Source organism: Lutra lutra, chromosome 5 (assembly GCF_902655055.1).
Source record: "Lutra lutra chromosome 5, mLutLut1.2, whole genome shotgun sequence".
Lineage (NCBI taxonomy): Eukaryota > Metazoa > Chordata > Mammalia > Carnivora > Mustelidae > Lutra > Lutra lutra.
In genome coordinates, this window is record NC_062282.1 from 88,131,602 (window position 1) to 88,151,730 (window position 20,129).

Here is a 20,129-nt window from a genome sequence, read left to right on the forward strand (position 1 = left end):
TTCGTTTGCCTGTGGTTAACTATGGTTGGAAGCAGATGATGGTCCTTCTGACTAATAGCCTAACACTGGGTCACAGTGCCTGCATCATTCACCTTGCTTCATCTCACTGCAGAGACCTTTTACCATCTCCTATCTCCACCAGAAGGGTGAGTACAGGACAAAAGAATATTTTGGGAGAGAAAGGCCTCAGTCACTTAACCTTTATTACAGTATATTACTATAATTGTTCTAGTTTACTGTTAGGTTATTGTTAATCTCTTACTATGCCTAACTTATAAAGTAAACTTCATCATAGGTATGTATAGGAAAAAATTACTATATATAGATTTCAGTACTCTCAGCATCCACTGGGGTCTCGGAACAGGCAATGGAGTCCTGGAACGTAGCCCCATGGGCAAGGTGGGACTTGTGTTCTGGTAGTGCTAAGTGCAAGGTGCACTATGTTCTGGTAGTGCTAAGAAACTCATGGCTAATGTCATCTGGGCCTCTGGTGGATGCCTCATTCCCAGAAATGGCTCGAGGTGGCCTGGATGGAGTAATACGGTGTGGGAAGAAGACATCTGGGACAGAAGGTGAGATAGTCATCCTTCACATTTGTGGGGTTCCTTTGCCTGGATTGTTTTAAGCCTCCTGTTCTTCTCAGTGGCTTTACCATCCCTTTTCCTCTTGGTTTCAGCCCCTTTGATAATGGGTGGGGGGGATGGATAGGGTGTTCATGCTCTTGACAAGACCAGTCATGGTGCTGTAACCCTTGGCAATAGTGGCACATAACTCAGAATGAGGAATGGTCCTTCAGAATGAGAAATGGATAGAGAAGCACTGAGGGTAAGTGCTGTGTGTCCATTGGAATGCTAACTGGGACGCAGGCAGCCATATATTCTGAAGTAGAGAGGGCCTATCTGCTTCCAGGTAATGGAAGCCCCATGTTTTTGAGCCCCTGGGTCTCATCCCCAGGCCACCAGTCTTGCATTTCTGACCTCCATCTTGTGAGCTGCTTTTGGATTCTTCCTAGCTACAAGATTTATTACATTTCCTTTCTGCTTGCATTAGAATTCCTTCTTGTCATTTATAACATTCCAACTCCACCTGCAAATTTTTCCTGACTCTTTCCTTTCTCCCTCTTTCCAGGTAAAGAATTACTTTCTTTTACTTCCATTTTACCTTATAAATCCTCTGATTAGAGGACCCCACAGTAACTTTTTGTTTTGTATGTTGCTGGACCCCATTAGGCCACACATTTCTTGAGAACAGGGGCTGCATCTTACTCATTTTTATTTTTTAGTGCTGTGCCTGGATTATAGCTGTGCCCAATTTTTAGGGAGGTTGACTGGGCAAATGATCAGATGAATAATGAACCAGCTCTAATGGGATCATAATGTTTAAGCAGTAAAGGAACCTAGAGTTGTTCCTAGGTTGGTTCCTGTAATGGTTTTCAAATTCTAGAAGCCGTATCTTTTCTTCAAGGGACATCTTAGGCAGAAGACCATATGTAAAGCATATGGGAATGGAATTGTTCTGGTTGAAGTGGAGGTGGTTGGCCCAGGATGCTGCTGCCTTATCTTTTTCTCTGACCTTTCCTCCCACGAGCTGGCCTCTTTGGAACTTCTAGGGTTTTGTGGATCGCTATTTGGTAACCTTTTTTTGTTAGACTCACTGAACTTGAGTTTCTCCATCTGGATTCCCTTCCTTATTAAGACAGTGTGAGAAATTGTAAACTGAGTCTATTGTACTACAAATACTTACCCCACACGTGTATGTGCACTCAGGCCCACATATACATCCCTCTCTCAGGTCCCAATGAAAATACTGCAAAAGATGATGTACATAGCTCAGAGTCTCGCAGGATAATCTATGGAGTTATAGTGGCTCTGTTGGCATTCTGAGAATAGGACCAGCTTAAAGGATTAAAGGGTAAATCTACTTTCTGAATTATAACACCTTTTCCAAACCCCTTTCCAATTATACTGTTCAACTTACTACTCAACATCGCCAGAACACTTTATATGCTTTCATAAACCACTGACCTGCCATGAGAGATTGAAAATCAACAAATGGTATTGGGAAAACTGGAATGAAACTGGACCACTTTCTTACATCATACACACAAATAAATTCAAAATGGATGAAGGACATACATGTGAGACAGGAAGACTTCAAAATCCTAGAGGAGAACACAGGCAGAAACCTCTTCGACCTTGGCCAGTAGTAGCAACTTCTTACTAGACACATTGTGGGAGGCAAGGGGAACAAAAGTAAAAATGAATTACTTGGACTTCATCAAGATTAAAAAGCTTCTGCACAGCAAAGGAAACAATCAACTGCACTGAAAGGCAACCTATGGAGTGGGAGAAGATATTTGCAAATGACCTATCTGATAAAGGGTTAGTATTGAAAATCTATTAAGAACTTATCAAATTCTATTCCCCCTAAACAAGTAACGTGGGTAAGAAATGGGTAGAAGACATGAATAGACTTTTTTCCAAAGAAGACATCCAGATGGTTAATGGACACATGAAAAGATGCTTAACATCACTTATCATCAGGGAAATACAAATCAAAACTATAAGGAGATACCACCTCACACCTGTCAGAATGGCTACAATTAGTAACACAAGAAAGAACAGGGGTTGGCAAGGACTCAGAGAAAGAGGAACACTCTTGCACTGTTGGTGGGAATGCATCCTGGAGCAGCCACTCTGGAGAACAGTATGGAGGTTCCTCAAAAAGTTAAAAATAGAACTACCCTATAATCCAGCAGTTGCATTACTAGGTATTTACCCACAGGATACAAAAATACTGATCCTAAGGGGTACATACACCCTGATGTTTATGGCAACATTATCAACAATAGGCAAACTATGGAGAAAGCCCAAATGTACATTGACTGATGAATGGTTGAAAAAGATAAGGTATATATACAATGGAATATTACTTAGCCATCAAAAATGAAATCTTGGGGTGCCTGGGTGGCTCAATTGGTTAAATGGCTGCCTTCAGCTCAGGTCATGATCCCGGAGTCCCATGATCAAGTCCCATGTTGGGCTCCCAGCTCTGCAGGAAGTCTGCTTCTCCCTCTGACCTCCCCTCTCATGCTCTCTCTCTTTCTCCCAAATAAATAAATAAAAATTAAAAAAAGAATGAAATCTTGCCATTTGCAATGATGTGTATGGAGCTAGAGTGTGTTATACTAAGTGAAAGAAGGCAGTCAGAGAAAGACAAATGCCATATGATCTTGCTCATATGTGGAATTTAAGAAAGCAAATGAATATATGGGAAGAGGGGGGAAAGGAGCGAGGGAAAGAAACTGTAAGAGACTCTTAGCAATAGAGAACAAATGGAGTGTTGATGGAGGGATGTGGGTGGGGGATGGGCTAGATGGGTGATGAGTGTTAAAGAAGGCACTTGTGATGAGCACAGCGTGTTGTATACAAGTGATGAATCACTAAATTTTGCTCCGGAAACCAATATTGTACTGTATGTTAACTAACTAAAGTTTAAATAAAAAAAAAGAAAATAAACAAACAAATAAAAAGAAACAAACCCAGGAGACTTTCACATTAAGTGAATTCACATTAAGGCAGGGTGTCTGAACTGATTTGAACAAAGGATCCCTTCAAATTATATTGAATTGAAAAAGTACCACAAGAACTTATGAAATAAAATTTGCATGTGAATTATAGTAGATACCAAATATGGAATCAATATGAAGTAATTGCTGTAAAAAATGAATTTTATTTAAAAATTTTTTATAATATAATGGCATAAATTAGATAAATGAAAAGTTTTGTTAAGAATAAAAGAATAGGGGTGCCTGGGTGGCTCAGTGTGTTAAGCCTCTGCCTTCGGCTCAGGTCATGATCTCAGGGTCCTGGGATCAAGCCCTGCATTGGGCTGTCTGCTCAGCATGGAGCCTGCTTCCCCTCCCTCTCTGCCTGACTCTCTGGCTACTTGTGATCTCTTTCTCTCTCTGTCAAACAAATAAATAAAATCTTTAAAAAAAAGAATAAAAGAACAAACTGTACAGATTGAGCAAAAATTTATTCTACATTCTTTACCTAGAGCAATATTTTTGTTGCCATTGTTGAGGTGTAATTGACATAATATATTAGTTTCAGGTGTGCAACGCAATTATTTGATATTTGTCTGTATTGCAAAATGATCACCACAGTAAGTCCAGTTAACATCTGTCACCATATATAGTTACAACTTTTTTTCCTTGTGGTGAGAACATTTAAGATCCATTCTCTTAGGGGCGCCTGGGTGGCTCAGTGGGTTAAAGCCTTTGCCTTCGGCTCAGGTCGTGATCCCGGCGTCCTGGGATCCCCACATTGGGCTCTCTGCTCCGCGGGCAGCCTGCTTCCTCCTCTCTCTCTCTCTGCCTGCCTCTCTGCCTACTGGTGATCTCTGTCTGTCAAATAAATAAAAAAAATCATAAAAAAAAATCTATTCTCCTAGCAACTTTCGAATATGCAAGACAGTATTATTTATTTATTTTTAATTGACATATAATATATTATTCATCTCAGGGGTACAGGTCTGTGATTCTTCAGTCTTACACAATATATAGTGTTCACCACAACCATACCCTCCCCATTGTCTACCATCCAGACACCCCTCCATCTCATCTCCCTCCCCTCTAGCAACCCTCAGTTTGTTTCTTGAGATTAAGAGTCTTGTATGGTTTGTCTCCCTCTCTGGTTTCTTCTTGTCTCATTTTTTTGTCTCTTCCCCTATGATCCTCTGCCTTATTTCTCAAATTCCACAAATGAGTGAGATCATATGATTATCGTCTTTCTCTGATTGACTTATTTTGCTTAGCATAATATTCTCTAGTTCTACCCATGTCATTGCAAATGGTAAGATTTCATCTTTTTGATGGCTGCATAATATTCCATTTCGTGTATATGTGTGTGTGTGTATAAGATCTTCTTTAGCCATTCATCTGTCGATGGACATCCAGGCTCTTTCCATAGCTGGCTATTGTGGACATTGCTGCTGTAAACACTGGGGTGCTGGTGCCCCTTCAGATCACTACATTTGTATCTTTGAGGTAAATACTCAATAGTGCAATTGCTGGGTTGTAGGATAGCTCCATTTTCAACTTTTTGAGGAACCTCCGTACTGTTTTCCAGAGTGTCTGCACCAGCTTGCATTCCCACCAACAATGTAGGAGGGTTCTCCTTTCTCTGTATCCTTGCAAACACCTGCTGTTCCTAACTTGTTAATTTTTGCCATTCTGACTGATGTGAGGTGGTATCTCATTGAGGTTTTGATTTGTATTTCCCTGATGCTGAGTGATTTTGAGCACTTTTTCATGTGACAAGACAGTATTATTATCTGCAGTCATATTACATCCTTATGACTCACACATTTAATAACTGGAAACATTTAAAATATTTTTTAAAAAAGATTTTATTTATTTATTTGACAGACAGAGATCACAAGTAGGCAGAGAGGCAGGCAGAAGGAGAGAAGGGGAAGCAGGCTCCCTGCTGAGCAGAGAGCCCGATCGCAGAACCCTGAGATTATGACCTGAGCCAAAGGCAGAGGCTTAACCCATTGAGCCACCCAGGCACCCCTGGAAACATTTTAAAAAACTATTTATTTGTTTATTTGAGAGAGAGAGAGAGAGAGAGAGAGAAAGAGCAAGTGGGGGAAGAGGCAGAGACAGAGAATCTCAAGCAGACTCTATGCTGAGTTGCTGAGTGCAGGCCAGATGTGGGGCTCAGTCTCATGACCCGAGATCATGACCTGAGCTGAAACCAAGAGTTGGGTGCCCAACTGACTGAGCCACCCAGATACCCCTTAATAAGTGGAAATTTTTACCTTTGACTTCCTTCACTCATTTTGGCCACCCTCCATTCCCTCCCTCAGGCAACCACTAGTCATATCCATGACCTCCATTTTTGTTGTTGTTTTGTTTGTTGTAGATTCCACATGTAAATGAAATCATACTTTATATATCCATTTCTGTCTGAATTATTTCACTTAGTGTAATGCCTTCAAGGTCCATCTATGTTGTCATGAGTGGCGAGAGTACATTCTTTTTTATGGCTGAATAATATTCCAATGAGTATGTAAACCATATTTTCTTTATCTACTTACCCATCAATGGACATTTAGGTTTCCATTGTCTTGGCTGTTGTAAATAGTTCTTCAGTGAACATGGGTGTGCAAATATCTTTTTGAATTAGTGTTTTGAGTTAGTGTTTTCATTTTGTTTAGATAAATACTCAAAAGTGGAATTGTTGGATCATATGGTAGCTCTATTTTCAATTTTTTGAAGAACCTCCATACTGGCTTTTTCCACAGTGGCTGCATGCATTTACATTCCCACCAACAGTGCACAAGTGTTCTCTTTTCTCAACAGCTTTGGCAGTACTTGCTATTTCTTGTTTTCCTGATAATAGCCATCCTAACAGGTATGAGGTGTTAAGTCATTGTGGTATCGATTTACGTTTCTGTGATGATTACAGTGCTGTTGAGCATTTATTCATGCACCTGTGGGCCATCTCTATGTCTTCTTGGGAAAACGCCTATTCAGATCCTCTGCCATTTTTATTTATTTATTTATTTAAAATTTTAAAAGATTTTATTATTTATTTGATATATATATAGAGAGAGACAGTGAGAGAGGGAATACAAGTAGGGCAAGTGGGAGAGGGAGAAGAAGACTCCTTGCTGAGCAGGGAGCCTGATGCAGGGCTTGATCTCAGGACTCTGGGATCATGACCTGAGCTAAAGACAGACCTTAACTGACTGAGCCATCCAGCTCTGCCCATTTTAAAACGAGATTGTTGTTTTTTTGCTATTGAGTCATACAAGTTCTCTATATATTCTGACTACTCTTTATCAGATAAATGGTTTGTAAATACTTTCCTCCAGTAGGTTGAATTTTTTTTTTTAAAGATTTTATTTATTTATTTGAGAGAGAGACAGTGAGAGAGAGCATGAGCGAGGAGAAGGTCAGAGAGAGAAGCAGACTCCCCGCGGAGCCAGGAGCCCGATGCGGGACTCGATCCCAGGACTCCGGGATCATGACCTGAGCCGAAGGCAGTCGTCCAACCAACTGAGCCACCCAGGCGTCCCTAGGTTGAATTTTTTATTTTGTTGATGATTTCCTTTGCCATGCAGAAGTGTTTTAGTTTGATGCAGTTTCTTGTTTATTTTTGCTTTTGTTCCTTTGCTTTTGGTATCAAATCTAAAAAATAATTGCAGAGACCTATGTCAAGGAACTTACCTCTTATATTTTTTTCTAGGAATTTTATGGTTTTAATCATAAAAATAAATCATAAAATTTAATCATTCAAGTCTTTAGTCCATTTGGAGTTAATTTTTGTGTATGGTGTAAGAAAGTAGTCCAGTTTCATTTTTTACATGTAGTTGTCCAGTTTTCCCAACACCATTTATTGAAAAGACCATCCTTTCCCCATTGTATATTCTTGGCTCCTTTGTTGTAAATTAATTGAGCATATAAGTGTGAGTTTATTTCTGAGTTCCTTATTCTGTTGTATAGATCTACGTCAGTGCCAATACCATAGTTTTGATGACTGTAGCTTTGTGGTATAATTTTGAAAATCAGGGGGTACTATGCCTTCAGCTTAGTTCTTTCTCAAGATTGATTTGGTTATTTAGGGTCCTTTGTGGTTCCATATGATTTTTGGGTTATTTGTTCTATCTGTGTGAAAAATTCCTTTGGAATTTTGATAGGGATTGCACCGAATCTGTATGAAAGCAGTGTTTTTACTTTTATTTTATTTTTTATTTTTTATTTTTTAAAAGATTTTATTTATTTATTTGACAGAGATTACAAGTAAGCAGAGAGGCAGGCAGAGAGAGAGAGAGAAGGAAGCAGGCTCCCCGCTGAGCAGAGAGCCCGATGCGGGGCTCGATCCCAAGACCCTGGGATCATGACCTGAGCCGAAGGCAGAGGCTTTAACCCACTGAGCCACCCAGGCGCCCCGAAAGCAGTGTTTTTAATCATTTTTCTATGTCTACTAAATTTTATAATGATACTGCTGAGTCAATTTCTCACATCAAAAACCATGTAGAGCCCACTCTTCTATATTTTAAAATTACAGTTTCATTTGGAAATTCCATTTTGTATGAGGAGTGTTGTAGCAGAAGGAAGATTAAGATCACTTATATATTCTATTATAGTCAGGTCAGTATGAATTAGACTGCTTTAAAATTCATGAATTGTTTTGCCTTGGACAACCTCTTTCTCAGTTTCTTAAAAACCCAAGACAGAAAATTTTCAGTTTTAATTTGAAGAATTCCAAATTTGTGTATGTTTGATTTAAACACACGTTGGGGGCTACAAACCTCTCTACTTTCTTTCTTTCTTTTTTTTTTTTTAAAGATTTTATTTATTTGACAGAGAGAGAGATCACAAGTAGGCAGAGAGAGGCAGAGAGGGAGGGAAGCCGGCTCCCTGCCTAGCAGAGAGCCCGATGTGGGACTCGATCCCAGGACCCTGGGATCATGACCTGAGCAGAAGGCAGAGGCCTTAACCCACTGAGCCACCCAGGTGCCCACCTCTCTACTTTCTATGCAAGTTATCTTTCTTTTAGAAGTAGCACTGTGGGAAGTATGTATGTGAGGTGTAGATGTTCAGTACTCAATAAAATAAAAAATATCAAATCCATACGCCAGACCAGGTTGGAGTACAACCTGCCTTAGAGATATGGTTTGCTCTGCCCACCAGGAAGCGCCCTGTGAGCTCATCATTTGCAAAAATGCCTGGTGCCTAGTGTCTTAGATGCCTGGGGGTCAGGTCAGGTGATGTCTTGTACAGTTGCAGACCACAGTATTTCATTGCTTTGAGACACCAGTGGTTGCACCATTGATTTAATCATAGCTTTTTAGGAAAAAGATGTGCCACACATTAATTAGTAAGATCATGTTGATTCCAGAAACTTTAAAGTGTGAAACAAATGACTCATCTTAGAAACAAAGAAATAGTAAAGCTATACCTATGCGCCTAGCATTTTTCTAAGTTTTGTATATTTAGAGGAAAAATATTGCCTCTTAAATATCTGTATCTATCATATATACATATTATTATTTATTGGTTTGGAACATAGTTTGGAAACATTGCTATAAGTTAAAAGGGAATACAGAATTCATCAAACAGAAAAATAACTCTCATAAAAGTGGTGCTAGCCAAAGGAAACCAAAGTGGGGAGGAAGGCACGCCAAGGCAGGTCTGAAATAGTCATTGACAGCAGATCAGGACCTTGCAAGCAGGATGCCAGCAAAGTGCTCTCTGCTCCCATGGTATGTCCCCACAAAAGAGAATTTGTGTAAAATTTGGGCAATTGTTTTGAAAGCCACAAAGAATATCTGAAGCTTGTGTCATTTTCCACATTTGTTCCTGCTTAGCTGAGAACAGGAAGCTGCAGATGGCCATTAGTCATATGAATTGTGGGGTCTGAGAGTGCTTTCGTGGCCATTAGGGTCACTTGTGGGAGGGGCCAGACTCCCAGGGTCCTGAATTCAGTCATTGCCTTCTCTCCTGGGTCCCATCCCTGCCAACCCAAGGTGCCCATGCTGCCCTGTTACTGTGCTGGAATATGCCTGGGGGCGAGGGGTGAGGGAGGGTGTTTTGATATAGCTCCATAGTTCTTCAACTATAGATTCTTTGGGGCCATATTGGCAATTTGGAAGTATTGATTCCCACTCCCTCAACCCCTAGGCTTTTAGGTGTTCCAAGTTTCATTAGAACTTCCCACAGAAATTTGGCCAAAATATAGAAAGGACATGATTTCAAATGTACATATTTTAAAGTATCCCAAAAGATTTATTGCAGAAGTAAGTTAAAGTTGATGAAGAGAAGTTTTCAGATCCTATGTTAAGATGTCGGCTGACTTGAGCCAGAGGGTTCAGACTTAGAGCGTGTGAAGGAGGACATGTGTGAGTGTCTACAGGATTCTAGTATAGCCGTTCTGGCCCCAGTAGGAGATAATGATGGTGAGCGACAGAAATATTTTCACTGCTCGTTTATTGTTATTTTTCATTATTATTATTATTTTAATTTTTATCATGGTAAAACCCACATAATTCAAAATTTATCATCTTAACCATTTCTAAATGTACAGTTCAGTAGGATTAAGTGCATTCACTGTGTCATACAATCAAGCTCCAAAAACATTCATCTTGCAAAATTGAAACTCTGTACTCAGTAAACAACAATACACCCCAGATCCCTCTTTCCTCAGCCCCTGGCAGCCACCATTTTATTTTCCGTCTCTGTGAATTTGTGTTAGATGCTTTATATCAGTGGACTCATATAGAAGTTGTCCTTTTATATCTGGCTTATTTCATTTAGCATAACGTCCTCAAGGGTCATCCATATTGTTATATTGTTATATGTGTCAGTGTTTCCTTTCTCAGGGTGAAGGGACAGACATTTTTAAAGAATTTTGAGAGTAAGCCACATCAGCTGGGTATGTAGAGGGCACTTACTGCATAGTCACAGGATAATTTTCATATTTCTGGTCATGTTTCTTAAAGTCTTTCAAGTGTTTATGGTTTGAAGTTTCAATAAGCAGAACCAGTAAGGACGTCCTGTAGATGTGGATGATGGATGGAGGAGACCTGAGGGTGCCTGAGAGTCTCTGAATGTTGTACAGATGGTCTCTGCCATTGCTGGTTTTCAGAAAAAGACTTTCTTTTTACTTTCTTTTTAAAGATTTTATTTATTTGTCAGAGAGAGAGAGAGAGAGAGAGTGCGTGTACATAAGCAGGGGAAGGGAAGGAAGAACAGGCAGAAGGAGAAACAGGCTCCCCACTGAGTAGGGAGCCTAATGTGGAAGTTGATCCCAGAACCCTGAGCTCATGACCTGAGCCGAAGGCAGACACTTGACTGACTGAGCCACCCGGGCATCCCTTCTTTTTAACTTTGAGTAGTGCTTTCCACTCAGGTGGGGCATGATTCTGCCCTCCCTCAGGGGACATTTGGCATGGTCTGTAGGCATTTTTTATTGTCACAACTTGGGGTGTGATATGGGCCATTGGCATCTGGAGGGCAGAGGCCAGGATGCTGCTCAAACAACCTGCAATGCACGGGATACCCCCTCAACAAAGAGTATTTCATCCAAAGGTTAATAGTGCTGAGGTTGAGAAACCCTAACACTGAGGCAGAAATTCGAGACGGTCACATGGTCACACTGTGTCTCTAAGTTTAGTCAACAGAGAGCTCCCAATCATTACATATACGGATGATTCTCCTCTTTGAGAAGGTCTGGCATATACTGAAATAGAACAACGTCCATCTACGTCAGACGCTCAAAGTTGATACAAAAGATCACATCAACAGAGGCTTTCTTACCTAAACACCATTTGTCTAAACACAAAGCATTTCAACCAGCTGACATTCAGGGAACGCAGTCTCTGCCCTGTTCTGGGAGCCCCAACCCAGGATATTTCATGCTAATGTAAACAGGATAAGCCTTTTCAGCTGCAGTGCTGTTTACCAGGAACCTGCTAGAATAAACTAGGTTGTTGAGTTTAATTTAGTCAGCAGCAGTAATTACTGGGGTTCTTCCATTTGTTGAGAGGCAACAAATGTGTGGGCACATCTGACAGATGCTGTAATCTGGATTTGCCAAATACTGAGGAGCACTTTGGAGGGTTTCTTCTGCCAGGCAAATGATGAACTTATCGGTTAACGGCCTCCCTCCCTGACAGGAAAGAGCAGATTTAAAACGAAAGAATCAAATGAGCACTGGGTATTGTATGCAACCGATGGATTCTTGAGTGCTACATCTGAAACTTAGGATATACTATGTGTTGGCTAATTGAATTTAAATAAAAAAATGTATTTGAGGTTTACTGAAAAAAAAAAAAAGAAAGAAAAGTGAAAGAAATAAGTCTCACGGCTCTTCTCTGAGGGCAGGAATGGAAATGACCTCTGGAGGTCCCCATTACAGCTGGGAATCAGTGAGTCAGTGACAAAGCTGAAATGAAATATGGAAGGTTTGTATATTATTTATTATTATTATATAATATATATTATTATTATTATTTATTATTTATTATTTTATTTATTATGTTATTTTTCTCCCCACAGGTGGAGAAAATACCATTTCATAAAAATTGTACAAGACTTTTTCATGTTTACCACATTAGAATTCCCATCTAGAGGAGAGCAGGGAAAAAGCTCTCAGGACTGGGAAAAAATATCAGTGTCCCTTAGATGTCCAGTTCTGTCCTACTGAAGAGCAGCAGCATCTCTTTTCCTTGTAACCACAGTTCTGGGCCACAATGGACTGCCTGTGGTCTAATTTCTGGCCAGGTCTGGTTGACCTAGAGCAAGATTTTGTTAAGTGTGGCAAATACCTCACAGGGAAATGCAAGTGAGTTCATGTCTAGGGGGCTCATTTCAGCTATACTTCTTCAATGATTTCCTCCCGTCTTTTGCTCTGTTTGACATGCTGACCTTCTCATTGTTCCTCAGCGCAGGGGTTAGGAGTCCAGGCTGTGAACTAGACTTTGCAGGTTTTAATCCTGGTTTGGCTACTACCAGCTCAGTGCTCTTCTGTGTATCATTTTCCTCACTTGCAAAAATAAGGATGAAAAGACCTGTACCTACCTCATATGGTTATGCCGATTTAAACGACTTAATGCTTGTACAGCCTACAGAACAGCTCCAGACAAGTGGTGGATACTGTATTTACTAAATAAAGAATACGACATTTGGCATCTTAAACTGGAAGCTTTAAATTCACACATTAGATTGTAACTTAGCAGACTCTGGAGTGTGGAGCTAAATCATTACAGGGTGCGGGGGTCCTAAAAGTTAACCTGCGTTTACCACACCAGCGCACCTCCCCAGAACTGATTTTAATCAACTGCCAAGGACCCTACCATCTCAGGCCTGCCCCAATGAGGGGTCCAGTTATTCTGGAAAAAGGGCCAGATGGTTTTTTATCAGGTCAGCAAGGGACGGATTGCCTGCCTTTCCATTCCCTGGGTGAGTGCGATGTTGGATTAACTGCAAATCGAGGGAAGCTGGGAGCTGGGTTTCAGAGGACAGACTGTGTGGGACCCTAGGCATGGAGCTGTGCACAGCAATTCAGGCAGCAGCTGACAGGGCCTGGGTTGAGGGAGCAGAACGAGGAGCTTGCACAGGCTGTGGGCCGGGGCTGTCCTCACGGTCAGCTGTGGTGAAAGAAACCACACTGAGCAACCTTGTCAGTGGAGAAGAGGGAATTGGGAAGGGGCCTTTGTGGCCTCATGGGGGAGTTCTAACGCCTACTTCTATCACATCCTGCTGGACAGTGAGGCTCTACACCTCTTCCTCCTCAGGGCCCCTGGAACCCTCCTGTTAGACTCACATGCTCCAGGAGGAGGGCAGGTATCCTTTTTGGGGAAACTGGCTGAAGAAAAGCAGTCCACAGGTACTGGTATTTGAGGGTTCCTCAGTGAAACAGGTTCTTCCTGATGACAGTGAAGCCCAACTGGCAAGCCTGAGCGTCTGTCTTAGTGCTTTCTCCTTAGATGTGAATGCGGCTCAGGGACTGCTCAGACCAAGGCCAACTGGGCGAGGAGCAGGCTGGCACCTCCGCCCCAGCCGGGTTCTCTGGCACCTTCTTTCTCTAGACTGCCCCTCTTCCCCTGTGTAGAAGAGGGAGGACACAGATGCTTTGGAGCAAGCAAACAAACAAACCAAATGACTTGGAAAACAATTGTACACAAATAGCTTGCCTACTTCCTTGAGTTCCAAAGAAGTTCAACCAAAACACGGTAAGGAAAAAATCCCAGGTCCCAAGTGCCTATGTGCAGGCCAGCATGGGCACAGCTTCACAGGCTTTGGAATCCCAAAGGGAGAGACTCGTGAATGTAACGGGCTGCTGTCTGCAAAACTAGTACTTCCCACTTTACCTTTTTCCTTTGAAATTCTTACGGACAGTTTTCTTGGTATTCAATGTTGATGAGAGTGGGGAAGGTGGCAGAAGAAATTATTTGGAGGGGAGCAGGGTAGAATTAAGACTGGTAACCAAAGGATGATGATTACTTCCCATCTGCCTTGAATTTGGGAGGAGAAACAATGAAAAAGGCTGGTTCTGAGGAGGAGAAGCTGCGGGCGTAGTGCACCCGCTGTTCTCTCCCTTGATTTTTATTCATCCGTTTGAGGAGAGAAAGGACTGGCCTTCTGAGGGCAGAGGGCTCAGACTGTTCTTGAATTATCAGCTTCCTCATCCCCCCCCCCTTTTTTTTTTTAAATTTTATTTATTTGAGAAAGAGAGAGAGACAGAACAAGCCGGGGATGAGGAAGGGGCAGAGGGAGAGGCAGACTCCCTACTGAACAGGGAGCCTGACATGGGTCTCCCAGGACCCCGGGATCATGACCTGAGACGAAGGCCACCCCTTAACTGACTGAGCCACTCAGGCGCTCCTCAGCTTCCTCATCTTAAAGAGAAGCTTTCAGAGGTTAGCTCTTCCAGAAGGACTTTTGCAGCTGGGTAACGTGCTCTCCATACCCCAGGAAGGCCATGGCTTTTCTGAAAGCCTGACTCATAACCCTCCTACTAACTGTTCCCAAGGCAGAGTTTTCAGCTTTGTTGTCAGGATGCTTTATATCAGACCTTGTTATGGGTTGAATTGTGCCCCCTCCACCCCAACAGCCAACTCATGTCAAAGTCCCCAGTACCTGTGAGTGTGACCTTATTTGGATATAAGGTCTTGGGCACCTGGGTGGCTCAGTTTGTTAAGCATCTGCCTTCAGCTCAGGTCATGATCTCAGGGTCCTGGGATCGTGCCTTGCATTGGGCTCCCTGCTCAGCAGGAAGCCTGCTTCTCCCTCTCCCTCTGCACATCCCCCTGCTTGTGCTCTCTGCATGCCCACTCTCTCTCATGAATAAATAAAATCTTAAAAAAAAATGGACATAAGGTCTATTGTAAATATAATTAGTTAGGATGAGATCATTGGGGTGGGCCCTAATTCAGTGTGACTGATGTCCTTATAAAAGGGATATTTGGAGACAGACACATGCAGCAGGAAGAATGCCTTGTGAACAAGAAGAAGAGATCAGAGTGTTGCTTCCACAAGCAAGAAGTAGGAAAGATTGCCAGCAAACCACCAGAAACCAGGTGAGGGGCAGAGAGCTCCCTCGTAGTCCTCAGAAAAAACCAGCCCTATTGACAAATAGATTTGGGACTTCCAGCCTCCAGAGCTGGGAGACGGTAACTTCTGGTTGTTAGAGCCACCCAGGTTGTGATATTTTGTCATGGCCACCTTGGGAAACTAATACAGGCACCACTGGAAGGTTGGACTTCCTGGAAGAAAACACACAAATTCATCACTGCAGGGATAATCAGCCCTGCATTGTCCATACAACCCTAGATTTGGCTTTTGCCAATAACGTTTTGTGCGGTGACTCTTGGTTTCATTCTGTCCCGGATACCCCTATATCTCTCTGGTGGAAAATTTCCTTGCTGCTTGAGGGTGTGTGTGGGGGACCAAGAATGGAGCTCTTTGTTTAGAATTTGCGTGGTATACATAAATAACGAGCATATGGGGAACTTTCAAGCCGGAGGCATTTCAGAATTGGGCAAGGGAAGAGAGGCTTCATTTGTTAAGGACATTTCCTGTTCAAGTTCATCAAGAGCTTCCCTACATCCTCCCTTCCCCGTGTCCTGCTTTCCCCACAAACCCCAAATATGTAAGAGGCTTTCTTCATTGCGTAGGCCCAACAGGATGTTGTGAGAAACGGATAATAAAAAATAGTACATCAAGCCAGATGAATGGAAAGAACCCTGTTTCTTTCTATGCATGTAGCTTCAGAATTGTAAAGAAAGAGTAAGAAAATCTCCTCGCAGTGAGCATGCCTTTTAGTGTGTCTAAATTGTTTATACAAAGGCCAGCCTTTAGAAATTAACCCTGGTGGTTTCTTTTTAGATCTGCCTTTAGCGTTCACACAGAGACTTCTTATACTACTGGCTTCTGTCTACCCCAGGCTGTAAAGTAGGGTGAGCGGGTCAAGTCGAAGGTACACAAGTTGTTCTACCCCAGCCCAGCCCCTCCAAAAAGGCTTGGCCCTGGGATGATTTGAACTCCTTGATCCATGAATGCAGGATGCCCCACTTCCTGAGTGTTATTTCCTATCGTCATGTGTGTTCTCTACAGCAGCTTCATCTATTGGCTCTGGAAAAGCCCTTTTATTTTTATTTTTTTAAAAGATTTTATTTATTTATTTGACAGACAGAGATCACAAGTAGGCAGAGAGAGAGGAGGAAGCAGGCTCCCCGCTGAGCAGAGAGCCTGATGCGGGGCTCCATCCCAGGACCCTGGGATCCTGACCTGAGCTGAAGGCAGAGGCTTTAACCCACCGAGCCACCCAGGCGCCCCTGGAAAAGCCCTTTTAAATTCAACTATTTCAATAGCTGCCAGGGACTTAGCGAGATGAGCTGTGAAAAAGGCAGTTGCATTTGCTTGGGAAGGAGGTTGTCTCCTGGTTAGCACAAGCATCCCAGTTTCACACCCCATTAACAGGGTGTCAGTCTGATTTCTTCCTTTCAACCCAAACCACTTGGGGAAGCCAGCCAGCCTTCCAGTGGCTTCTGCTGCAGATCCTCATGGCTTCGTGGTCCAACCTAATGGAAGCGATTTCTTTTTTTTTTTTTTTAAGATTTTATTTATTTATTCGACAGACAGAGATTACAAGTAGGCAGAGAGGCAGGCAGAGAGAGAGGTGGAGGCAGGCCCCCTGCTGAGCAGAGAACCAGATGCGGGACTTGATCCCAGGACCCTGAGATCATGACCTGAGCCGAAGGCAGAGGCTTTAACCCTCTGAGCCACCCAGGCGCCTAGTGGAAGCCATTTCTTTTCTTTTCTTTCTTTTTTTTTTTTTTTAAAGATTTTATTTATTTATTTGACAGAGAGAGATCACAAGTAGACGGAGAGGCAGGCAGAGAGAGAGAGAGAGGGAAGCAGGCTTCTTGCTGAGCAGAGAGCCCGATGTGGGACTCGATCCCAGGACCCTGAGATCATGACCTGAGCCGAAGGCAGTGGCTTAACCCACTGAGCCACCCAGGCGCCCTGGAAGCCATTTCTTATAACAGTTCCAGAAAAGGCATTTCCACATTCAAATATATAGGAACACATTCCAGGGATAAATCCACATGATCTGATTGCTTCATATTTTGAATTATGGTGCCTTCTAGACAACCCTTCTGAAGCCAATGTGTTTAACTGGTAATTTGCAGTAATATTAGAAACACAGAGGTAACAAAATAGTCATGATTTCTAGTAATACAGATACTTGTTAAATGGTATGGTGCAAGGGGTAGAATATAGAACATAAAGCATAAAACTGAAGAAGTCAGATTTTGGGAAAATGTATTGAAGACTTGTTTATGTGCTAGGAAATGTATCCTTAAAAAGGAGGGAGAATGGGGTAGAGGGAGGGAGGGAAAGACGGAGAAGGAGAGACAAGGAGAAAGATGAGCCCCATTTAGAGAACTTAGCCCCTATCATTGAAGAAGAGTAATTTATATGAGTGTCAGGAAAAGTCATTTAAGCATCTGAGGGGAAGCATAAGGGAGGTAATTATGTAGCAACCAAACCAAACCAAACTATTTTTCTGATTTTCAGAAGGGTTGATTCCTTGAATAAGGTTCTCAGGGTTAAGGCCCAAGCTTTTCTTTGAAACAATTGGCCTGATACCTGGAATAAGTGGTTTTTGGCTTTTAGCCAAGTAAGTTGGCTTTTAGAGACCAATACACTAATCAGAAACAGCTTTCAGGAAGATTTTATTCTGTTCCAGCCTACTACTTGCACATAGTATGCCCTCAGATAACATTTTGTCTAATGGATGAATACAAGATTTTATACTGAAGGGTTGTTTGTAGAAGGCAGTTTCTCTACTTATTTTTTCACTGCAAATGAAGAAGAAAGACTTGTCTCAATTACAGTAAGAGAAATACAAGAGAATTCCCAGCTGCAAGCAGAAAGATACATTGGTAAGAGCTTAAGAGGGTTAATGAAGTTCTTTCTAGAGGTATTTATGGCAACAGAAAGGCTAAGCATAGTTTCCTGAGAAGAAAGGTTAGGACCTTGATGCTTTGTTCCTTGTTTCCCTTTCCACCTCCATTTATTCTCCACTAGGAGACACAGCTATGCTCAGCATGATTCTAAATCCCCCAAGCAATGAGGTTTTTCTTTCTTTCTTTCTTTTTTTTTTCTCATGGTCAAGACGCTCCATCTTTTTGAGGACACAGTGGTTACTCAGCTCAGGTTGCTGGAACCATGTTGTGGTATAAAGGGGGTTCAAATCACTTAGGAATTGGTTCATCTGAGAGCAAAATGAAAACTCCAAATAAAATGGCAGACACGAAATAGAAATTTAAGAATTTCGGTTTATGATGTTTTCAGGAACCATCATTCTCAGCATATAACTTCCACCTCATGGTCCAAAATGACTGCTTGAGCTCTGGCCATCATGTCTACATTCTACTCAGGAGGAAGGAAAGGATGAATAAAGGGATATCCCTTTCCTATAAGGACACTTTCCAGAAGTTGCAAAAGATACTTTTGCTTACATCTCACTTCCCGGAAGTTGCAAAACACACTTTTGCTTACATTTCAGAAGTTATATGGTTTAGAATGGTTGAGTAATGTGGCCAATGTGCTCTCCCTGTCCACAGTTGGATTCCCACAGATAGCAGGCTACTCTCATCTGGCAATCACTTGACACTTCCCTTGATTTGTCTCTGGGTTTTTCTGTGTAGCTGAATCTGATTTTCAAATCTTGACAGCAGGAACGTTAAGGCACATCCTGAAGGTGTTTACAGGGCCTTAGGGTCAGCCTGGGTTCACTGGAGCATAATATCGTTTCTAAACTCTAAAGGAAAAATGCACTCTGAGCTAGCAGGTCTGCCTGGGGCCTGAAATTCTGCATTTCCAACAGGCTCCAAAGTGAGGCCATGTGGCTGGTGCATAGACTATGTTCTGAGTGCAAGGATTTAAAGAAGGTTCTCTGTGGATGCCCAAATGTTAGTTTTTTGTAGACTACTTAGGTGGAGAGGAGCAGTGGTGGTCAGGTTGTATCTGTCCATGGTTCCTGCATGCTGCTGTTCATAAGAATGCCCCGCAGAGCTTGTTAAAATGCAGACTTCCAGGATCCCAGCGATCCTTTTCAATGTAATAGGTGGCAGGCATCTGATTTTTTACAACAGGCACTCTGGGTTATTTCTGATAAAGGTGGTCTAGGAGTCGCATCATGAGAAATGTTGGCACTAGGCAATTGTCTTGACCTCTGGATCATAATCCTGTAGGATCCTGGTATTCTGGGATTTCTCTAAATAGTGTAGCTTAGTTCCTTAAAGGAGAGACATTTTCTTAACTGTCATGACCCAGGATAATTTCATCATAGGCCCATGCATCTTCCTTTCCTGTTTTGGAGCTAAGTAAGAGTGTTTTTCCTCCAGGAGCTTTGCAGTCACCTTTGTCAGCTAGGGCTGCAATGACAGAATGCCACACACTAGGTGGCTTAAACCCCACATATATGTTTCTCACAGTTCTGGAGGTCAGATGTCCAAGATTGGGAGTAAGCATGCTGGGTTCTGGCGAAAACCCTCTTCCTGGCTTGCACATAGCCTCTCACTGTGGCTGCTTTGTGTCTGTAACCTCATAGGTGCCCCTGCCCCCCACCAAACCTCATCTAAACCTAATCAATGTAGGAATTTTAGGGGCATGCAAATCAATCGTAACAGGGGGATTTTGTGTCACCGAGAGTGGTGCTGGTCGATTAGCTAGAGGTCTGGTGGGGAAAAGGCATGTGTGGGGCAGCGGTAAGGAGGATTCAGAAGGGAGGAGGAGTAGGGGAGGGGAAGCCCACCTCTCCTGTCATCTTGTGTATGTGAGCATGGCGCTAACCATTGTGTTAGTGCTCACGTAGACCTCACTGCTACCCTGTGAGGTGTAAGGGCAATCCTCCTTTACTACAGCTATGTTTTAATACTCTTTTGCATGTATTAAATCTTTAATATGATTTGGAGGGAAGGGATAGCTTTTGTGACCACAGGATACTAGAGGACTTTTGCCTCTTTACTTCCGCACCATTTTCACTCCCTGGAAGGTACTCCCTCCCTCTATTGCCTCTTTCCTGTCCCCGGCTCCTTTT

General features: G+C 42.4%; 1 long non-coding RNA gene across 1 annotated transcript in view; it reads left to right on the top strand.

Moving 5' to 3' along the window:
• Nucleotides 1-20,129, top strand: part of LOC125100762 (uncharacterized) — a 31,926-nt gene continuing 11,797 nt past the window's right edge. The window contains exon 1 of the long non-coding RNA XR_007127646.1: nucleotides 1-146. This is a non-coding gene — a long non-coding RNA (uncharacterized LOC125100762). The remainder of the gene's footprint in view (nucleotides 147-20,129) is intronic.